Source organism: Nannospalax galili, unplaced genomic scaffold, assembly GCF_000622305.1.
Source record: "Nannospalax galili isolate Female #2095 unplaced genomic scaffold, S.galili_v1.0 scaffold794, whole genome shotgun sequence".
In the NCBI taxonomy this organism is placed as follows: Eukaryota; Metazoa; Chordata; class Mammalia; order Rodentia; family Spalacidae; genus Nannospalax; species Nannospalax galili.
The window spans coordinates 48,222-57,871 of NW_008334566.1; the positions used below are offsets into that span (position 1 = coordinate 48,222).

A 9,650-nucleotide genomic window follows, 5' to 3' on the forward strand; every position below is an offset into this window, starting at 1 on the left:
CCCCCAACTGTACCACTTCTTACTATCCTGTGTGTGTGTGTGTGTGTGTGTGTGTGTGTGTGTGTGTGTGTATATATATATATATATATCGTATATATGTATGTATATATATATATATACATGTGTGTATATATATATATATATCGCCTGTAGAGTCAGATTTTTATCTCCAAATTTCCTTTGGTGTGGGTCCATTCACCAGAACCTGGTAAACCTACCAAGAGTCACACCATTAAAGGAGACTGACATCTGTGCTGGTATTTTGCCTGGCTTGAACTTATGTGGTATTTGTGCATGCTTTCACAATTGCTGTTGAGTTCATGTGAATAACTTCCCATCTGCCTGGAAAACTGTTTCTTTGTGGTCATCAACCACCTCTGGTTCTTCAAATTTCTGCCACCTCTTCCACAAAGATCCGTTAGCGTTTGGAGGCAAAAGTTTGATATAGGTGTCCAGGTTAGTGCTAATGACTCTGCAGTTTCTTATTCTCTGCCCATTTGTCAGTTGTGGATTTCTGTAACTCATCATCTGCTGCATAAGTAAGCTTCCCTGCTGAGAGTTGAGAGATGCATTAATCTAGGGGTACAACAGAAAATGACCAGGAGTCCTTTAGTACTGTATCTTTTTAGCAGATATAGTATGTATTAGGATCTCTCTCTCTCTCTCTCTCTCTCTCTAGGCTCCTTCTTATATATATATCCATTATGGCCCATGTTCCTAGGCCTGATATTAATGTAATGTTTGGGGTCTGTCTATGAAGCAGATCTTAAATTCAAGTAGAAAGTGATTGGTTACTCCCACAATATTCAGGCCACTATTATGCTAGGGGTCCTAACTTGCCAGGCTATTTTGTTGTTAAGGAGCAAAGAATTCACAGCTAGGTAAAGTTGATGCTTGACTTTTTCTTCCAGTAGCATGCGTTGCACCTTCCAGCACATTGAAAGCTAGCAAGTAGAGATAACGTTCAATGTCAGTACCAGCTTGATCTCCTTATTTTATTCTATGGCTCATGCATGCAGTGTCTTCAGCAATAGGATGTTATCAATAGGTCTTGTGGGTAACAAAGATCAAAGGCAATGGTCAGTATTGTTTGAGGGGCTATGGGGCCCCTGGTCAACATCTTCAAAAGAGGGAGTGCATTCCTGTTATTGGGCTTATGGTGTCTACTAGGGTCAGTGTTTCCCTGATAAAGGGTAACTTCTTCTAATCTCTTTTTATATTATATATGAATATACTTTAAGAAGCTTCTTTAGTGGTAGGTTTCCATATGGCTTCTTCCAGTGGCCTTTAGTGTTTGTTATCCCTCTCCATACTTCCTTTTGCTCTGCCTTCCTATTTCCTACCCCAAGTTACCCTTTCTACTGTATCATTCCCCTTTATCCCTTTCTATCACTACATTCTGTATCTACTTCCTAGAAACCCTTCCCCCACTTGGCCTTTTAATCTCTTCCTTACCTCTCTGTATTTTACAACTGAAGCATACATATCTAATAATCCAAAGCTAATATCCAGTTATGAGAGAGAATAGGTGATGTTTATCTTCTGGGTCTGGGTTACCTCACTCTGGATGATTGTTTTCTTGTTGCAACCATTTACCTATGTATTTCATAATTTCATTTTTGACAGATGAATAATAAATAATATTCCATTGTATAAATTCACCATACTTTCATTATCCATTCATCAGTTGATGGACAGGTAGGTTGTTTCCACTTCCTGGCTATTCCGAATAGAGCAACAATGAGTGTGGATGAACAGATATTTCTGTAGTAGGATATATAATTTTCTCGGTATTTGCCTGTGCTAATTACTTTTATGTTGCTGTGATAAAACACTGTGACCAGGGAACTTAAAGAAGGATGAGTTTATTTGACTTTTCAGTTACAGATTCCAGAGAGATTAAAATCTGTCATGGTAGGGAGGCATGGTGAGGTGGTTGGAGCAGGAATATCAGGCTACACTCTCACATCTTCAAGAGTGACAGCATGGCTTAAAAATGCTCTAGGCTTGCCCCCAGAGACATGCTTCCTCCATCAAGGCCCTTCCTTCTAAGACCTCCCAAAATAGTGCCACTAACTGGGGACAATATGTACAAATACTAGGAGCCTATGGGGGACATTCTCATTCAAACCACCCCAGTGCCTGAGATTGGTATAACTGAGTCATATGAAGTAAATTTCCAGATATTTTTGGAATCTTCACAATGATTTCCATAGGGAATATATCAGTTTACACTTTGACCAGCAGTAGATAAGAGTTTCCCTTTCCCCATATAATCATCTCTATAGGACCTTGTTTATATTTTGGATCTTAGCCATGCTGAAGGGATAAGAGGAAATCTCAAAGCTACTTTACATTGCATTTCCCTTATACTTAATTATATTGAACACTTAAAGTATTTCACAGCCATTTGTGTTTCATCTTTAGAAAACTCCCTGTTCAGATCCTTGCCCCAAGTTTTAATTTGGTTGCTTGTTTACTTCCAGGGGATTTGATGCCCTCATCTGACCTCTGTAGGCAAATCACAATATAGGTGCACTTATGTATATGCAGACAATGCACTGATACACATAAAATAAAAAATGAAATATTTTAAAAAGTTGATTTTTCTCTAGAGCTAGGAACTCTCCAACCATATGTATTTGCCTATGTCTACAATACTGCACATGAGTTCTTCTCCTTTGAGGCTGCCTTATGTACAATTAGATAGAAGTTGTTTACCCCTAAGAGAAGAGTGCCACTACTGCACCAATAGTAATAGTTAGCTGTGCCAGTTATTTTCTGTTTCTTAGGCTTTACAGCTTAGTAGGATCATTGATCAGTTTTTTCCCTTGGAAGCTTGCATAGTATCCTCTGATACTGTGGGAACTAGTCCTCAGGGAAGAGGATTCCAGTTTAGTTCTAGCTCGATTGTTCCAAGTCCTGGGTCAGAATGTCCTGTCTTCAACAATAGGGTCTTACCTTCAAGTTCTGGGAGGCAATCAAGGGCTGTAGCAATATACTCTTGGACTATCTTAACCAATAACTCAAAAGGAGATTTCTCCTGCTTTTTGTGCTTTTTGTTAAAAAACTTCATCTGTACACATGCACACATATATATGTATTTTGTATATGTAGTTTTCAAAAGACTTTATGAATGAATGCATTTACCTCTGGTTTTCCATACCTCCTAAGCATTATTTATCTTTCTTCTCTCCTCCTGAAAAACTATCCCTCCTCCTTCCCCTGTTAAAGTGTCCCATTTTCTCCATTTCCCCCTTGATTACAACTGTCTCCTGTTGTGGAAAATCTTGTGACTGATTTTGCCTTTTGCCTTACATATCTATCATGCTGGAATGCAGTGCTTCCTGTTTCTTATCAGAGAGAAAACTATGTAAGCCACAAGGTTTCCAGGAATCCAAACTTAGAGAAACTGAAACTTATCATGCTAATAGGGCATCTGGCCCGCTAGAGTGTAATAGGATACTAGTCTGCCATGCTAATAAGGGATCCCATATGCTGTGTTATGATTGGACTATTACCCCTACATAAGCCGGTACTTTCTGTAAAAGCAGATCTGTGTCATTGAACCTGGTCTCCTGCGTCTGAATGCAGCGATGCTGGCGCAGACTCCTCACCAGCCCTGGGGTCCGGACCAGGTGACTGATTGGAGGAACTGAGAGGCAGGAGAGCGACCATAGCCAGAGGAGAGCAGCCACAGCCGGTGACCACAGTCTCCTACTATAACCCTCTCTCAAGCTCCTTTATCCCCTTCACTGCCATGGTTCCTTTCCATTTTTCTGGCTTCTGTGGTTACAACAGGATATATACTCACATCTAATGATTTGGAGCTAAGATCCAGAAATGAGAGAGAACATCCATTGCTTGTTTTTCTGAGTCTGTGTTACTTTACTTAGCATAAGAATTTCTAGTTCTGTTCATTTACCTGCAAATTTCATGATTTGATTTTTCTTTGCTGCTGAATAGAACTCCATTGTGTAAATGTATGTGTATTCATTATCCATTCATTAGATGAGGGATATTTAGTTTGTGTCCATTTTTTAGCTATTGTGAAAAGAGCTGCAGCAAATATCACTGTGCAACTATCTCTGCAGTATGGTGGATTCTTTGGGAATAGAATAACTGGATGATATGGTAGATTTATTTTTAGTTTTCCATATTGATTTGAGTTCTCCATATTGATTTCTCTCATGTTTTCAGCAGTTGGCAGTCCCTGAGGGCTACCCCTTTCCCAACATCCTCACTAGTGCTTGGTGTCATTTGTTCTCATGATCTTAGCCATTATGACTGGGTTAAGATGAAATCTTAATTTATTTTTGATTTGCATTTTTCTAATTATTAATGATACTGAATGTCCTTAAAGGTATTTCTTAGCCATTCTTATTTCTTCTTTTGAGAGCGCTCTCAGTTCAGAGCTCTAGCCCAGTTTTGAATTAATCATTCATTTTCTTGATTCTTTGCTTCTTGAGTTCTTTGTATATTCTGGATATTAATCCAGTCAAATGTATAGCTGTTAAACATTATCTCCCCACCCTGTGGGTTTCCTCTTTATTCAATTGGTTGTTTGCTATCCTGTACAGAAACTTTTTAATCAGTTCCCATGTGTTAATTGTTGACCTTAATTCCTGAGCTACTAAGGTCCAATTTAGAAAGTCTTTTCCTGTACCTTTCATCTTTGATTTTGTTGATTTGAATATGTTCTTTCTTTCTTTTTGTTAAATGGACTAAAGGTCTATCTACCTTGTTTATCTTTGCAAAGAACTAGTCGTTAAATTCTTTGATTCATTGTATTTTTTGTTGTTGTTGTTTCTATTTCATTCATTTTTGCTTTGATTTTTTATGATCTCTTCTGTTAGGCTTGGGTTTTATTTGTGCTTACTTTTCTAGATTCTTGAGTTATACCATTAAGTTCTTTATTTGTGCTCTTTCTGATCTTATAATGTAGGTGCTTAGAGGTATAAAATTTCCCTCTTAAGACTGATTTTAATGTGTTCCAGAGATTTTGTTATGTTATCATTTTAACTTACCTTAAGGAAAACTTTTATTTCTTTCTTCATTTCTTCTTTGACCCATTAAGAGATGTGTTTTTAAGAGGTGTTACTTAATCTCCATGAGTTTGTGTAGTTACTAGAGCATCTTTGCTGTTGATTTTAAGTTTGCTCTGTGGCCTGATGTAATATACATGAAATTATTTCAGTTTCTTGGTATTTTTTCAGGTTTGTTTTATGCCCCAGGACATAGTCTATTTTACATAATCTTTCATGAGTAGACTGTGTATTCTTTGGTGCTGGACTGGAATATTGTGTAGTTGTCTGTTAAGTCCATTTGATGTATCATTTGATTCAGATGCTTTATGTGTTTATTCTTTGTCTAGTTGACCTATTGGAAAGATTTAGGTATTGAATCACCCACTGTTACTGAGTTTGTGTTAATCTCTGTCTTGAAATGCAACAGCACTCTTTTTTTTTTGAAATTGGGTGCACCAGATTTTGATGCATATGTTCATGATTGGAAAGTTGTTCCTTTTGATCAGAATGAAATGACTCCCCCCCCCCAAATTAGATCAGTTCTAATTTGAAATCTATTTTGTCATATATTAGAATCACAATACCTGCTTATGTCTTAGTGCTATTTGCTTGGAATACTTTTCCATCCTTTCATCCTAAGGTGGTGCTGATTCTTGATGGTAATATGAATTTCTTATGGACAAGGAAAGGATGAATTTTATTTCTTAAATCCATTCACCAAGTCTTTGTCTTTTGACTGAGGAATGGAGTTCACTGATATTTAAAGTTATTACTGAAAAGTGTATATTGGTTACTGTCATTTTATTTTCTGTTTTGTTCTGGATCCTATTTTGTATTTCTATAATTATATTTCCATTTATTTTCTTTCTGTGGCCTCTTGGGTATTGTCATTCATTTATTTGGTCCTTTGTATTGCTTCAAATATTTTCTGTAGTGCTGTTTTGATGGAAATGAATTCTTTTTGGACTTTATATCATGGAAGATATTTATTTTTCCTTTCAACAATGGTAGACAGTTTTACTGGATTTGTATCTATGTTCATTTAGGTTTTGGAACACTTTGCTCCAGGCTTGTCTGGCTTTTATAGTTTGCATTGAAAAGTCAGCTGTAATTCTGATGGGTTTTCCTTTATATGTAACTTGCTGTTTTTGTCTTCCAGCTTTCAGTGCCCTCTCTTTCTTCTGAACATTTTGTGCTTTTACTATGATATGCTGTGGGGAGTTTCTGTTCTGGTTCTATTTTGTGTGTGCTTTTTCTATATATACATGTGTATGTCATTCCATAATTTAGGGAAGTTTTCTTCTATAATCTTGTTGAAGATGTGGTTAATGCCACTGATCTTAGATTTTTCTGCTTCCTCTTTCCTTGTGGTGCATTGATTTGTTCTTTGTTTGATGTCTCACATTTCCTGCACATTCCATTCCCGTGTTTTAAAATTTTTTTCTGTTTTCTTTGGCTTAGACAGTCCAGTTCTTCAACATTAATTTCCAGTCTTGATGTTCTGTTTTCTATTTGATTCATTCTGCTGGTGAGGCTTTTTCCTGTTATTTCAAATTGGTTTATTGGGTTTTTCAACTCCATTTCAGCCTGAGTTTACCTCAATGTTTCTATCTCTTTTGTGAATTTTCTTTTCAACTCTTGAATTGTTTTTGTCATTTCATTTGGCTGCATATTTGTATTTTCTTGAGCTTCAAGGAGTTTATTCCTATTGAGTTCTTTGAGTGTTTGTATCTTTTAAAATTCATTGAATTCCTTGCATGTCTATGATTCATCTTTTAAATTCTGTGTCCTGGGATTCCTCTGGGTAGTTCTCACTGTGGAATGTTTATGTAGGGCCTAATAGTCTGATGCTCTCAGGCAGTGGTAGCGGGAAGGGACATAGGCCCACATTGGGCCTGGACAGGATCCTTAAATATATTTTTATCATGGAAAAAATTTCTTTCTCCAATTACATGTAAAAATAAATTGGGGGTGGGGGTGGGAGGCGGTGGGGGTGTAGTAGTCTGAACTGCATCCACTGTTCTTTCAGGACTTGTAGGACGAGTCCAAGTCCTTCTGACTTACATAAGGTCCATTGAAAAGTCAGCTCTTTTTCTGATGGACCTCTCTTTGTATGTGACTTGATCTTTCTTACAGCTTTCAATGTCTTTTCCTTCCTTTATGTGTTTAGTGTTATAACTATTATATGACATGGGAAGTTTCTTTTCAGATCCCACCTACTTGGTGTCTTGTATGCTTCCTGTGCCTTAGTAGAAATCTCTTCCCCTAGATTGGGATATTTTCTCCTATGATTTTTAAAAAATATTTTCTGCATCTTCGACCAGCTTGAGTGCTGAGATGGTGAAGGGATCTCACCACAGCAAATCTGGGGGAACAGGAAAATATGGGGTAGGTACAGATTCTAGTGACAGAAGGAGGTCTGAGAGCTAAGATGGTGGGGTGTGAGGAAGTCTCAGGAAAGGGAACTCAGGATCACATGTCTGGGCCAAGGAAGAATCCTAGGACACAAGTAGGTCTGTGAACTGAGAGGGCAGAGGGAACTCACCACAGCAAGTCTGGGGGAGTATACAGATCTCAACCTTAACATTTCTAAATACAACTTTTCAAACTTGAGCTTTGATTGTGTATCTTTACCTACACTATCTTGAACTCACCAAAAATTCTCTTTCTTTCTTTGTTTCTTTCTTTCTCTCTCTCCTTTCTTTCTTTTCTTTCTTTCTTTCTTTCTTTCTTTCTTTCTTTCTTTCTTTCTTTCTTTCTTTCTTTCTTCTTTTCCTCCCTCCCTCCCTCCCTCCTTCCCTCCCTCCCTTCCTTTCTATCTTTCTTTCCTTCTTTTATCACAGCAACTTCTGAAAAAGCAGCTTCTCTAAATAATGGTATCATCTAAAGGAGCTATCAGGATCTAATGTGGAAATGGTGAGTTTCCTCATGCTAAAAGTTTATTTGGTATCCTATAAATACTAACAATCACTGTATTTCATTCAAAAAAATCTAAAACACACCACAGCATTCTTGTTAGTTTACTGTGGCACTCAAGAGTGCCTCTTACACATTATTGGAAAACATCACCTGATTTAAAATCTATTCTCTTTGTCATTGGTTGGTTCAGGAATAGATATATGATGCTAATTTGATCAATTAAGGCAGGAAGAATGTTTTTATTGTCTATGCTATTATTATTCTGATAGGTCCAGGCTAGCAGATTAGCAGACTACCATTGCAATGATGTTTGCTACTCACAGATCAAGAGGTCCTGGGGGCCATGTAGGATAGGACTAACACAGGTCAAAAGACAGAGAGAACAAGAAGAAAAGTGGGTGGGAGTCTTTATTGTGCTTTTCATGAGAAGGGAAAGACAAGACAGAGTAAGTAGATTTAGTACTGACAGGTGTGGAGAAGTTTATGAATCACTTGGGACAAGGGACCAACTGTTCTTTGTTTTCTGACACATGTCTCTTAGGTGACTAGGACAGATGCCTGGAGGTGGTTGTGGGTGTCAGCTGTGGATGAGTTGCTTGTGTATCAAAAGCATGCTTACAGGAGTGTCCTTTGCTCTCTCTAGGAATGGATAGCTTTGGAAGGTTCAGTATCTTCAGGGCAGGTAAGTACATAAACTTTCTGGGAGCCAGGTGTCACTTACACTTTTATTGAAGCAGCCTAACCAGCAAGAATTTGGGAAGTAGAAGCTGGGATTTAACCTTATCTTATCAGAGAAACTTTCCCTTTGATTACTAGATCTAAATACTATATATATGAATACACACACACACACACACACACACACACACACACACACTGTCAAGAAGAGTCCTCCAGGTCACAAGAGGAGCACATAGCTCAGTGAACTTGTTTATATTATAAACAGTTGCTTTTTGGTGCAAGGTTAAATAAGTCCAGATTTAGTCCATACTGTAAAACTCATTCATATATTTCCAGTGATTCTTTTTGGAGATGTGATGCATGGAACTGATACCAGAGTCTTGATACCACTTTGAGGATGAAGCTGAGACACAGGAATGAATGGACATAAGAACACTGCAAAACCATACAGTAGCCACTAAGTATGCTGTGAGTAGTGTTTATCTTTGGGCTTTCAGATATGCAAACCACATATTCTCTTATTTAGATTGCTTTATTGTTGCTTATTTGTTATAAATGTGTGTATATATTTTCTATTATTTTAACCCATGCTATTTTAGCATTTAAAAACTCCCAGTGTGAAAACCTATGGAATCTAATTAGAAGAGATTAATTTTCTGCAGATATGGTTTTTTCAAGTTTACTTTTGGTTATCATCAGATGCGTGACATAGGTTAAGTGCTTCTCCTAATAGCAAATAGAGAGTGCAAGCTTTTAATTGCATTTCCATTTTATACATGACTTAGTTTGCTCACCTAAGTAATTTTTTTTTGTTCACAAGTTATTCTGAAACATCTAAGCACTACTGAATGGAAGAAAGTCATGTAGCATTCCTATAATAATCTCCCATTTTCAATATTTCTTACTAGGGTAATGGAAATTCATACGAAATTAAAAAGACTGACTTGTAGGATTTAGTGCAAGAAAACAGTATTTTTTTTTTCAAGAGATGGCTATTACTGGAGAGAAATTCTGAATTAAATC

General features: G+C 37.2%; 1 long non-coding RNA gene across 1 annotated transcript; it reads left to right on the forward strand.

Moving 5' to 3' along the window:
* Positions 1-7,869: 7,869 nt before the first annotated feature.
* Positions 7,870-9,088, forward strand: LOC115069652. Its single transcript, XR_003848901.1, has 3 exons — positions 7,870-7,943; positions 8,590-8,628; positions 8,964-9,088. It is a non-coding gene; the product is annotated as an uncharacterized LOC115069652 (long non-coding RNA).
* Positions 9,089-9,650: the final 562 nt, after the last annotated feature.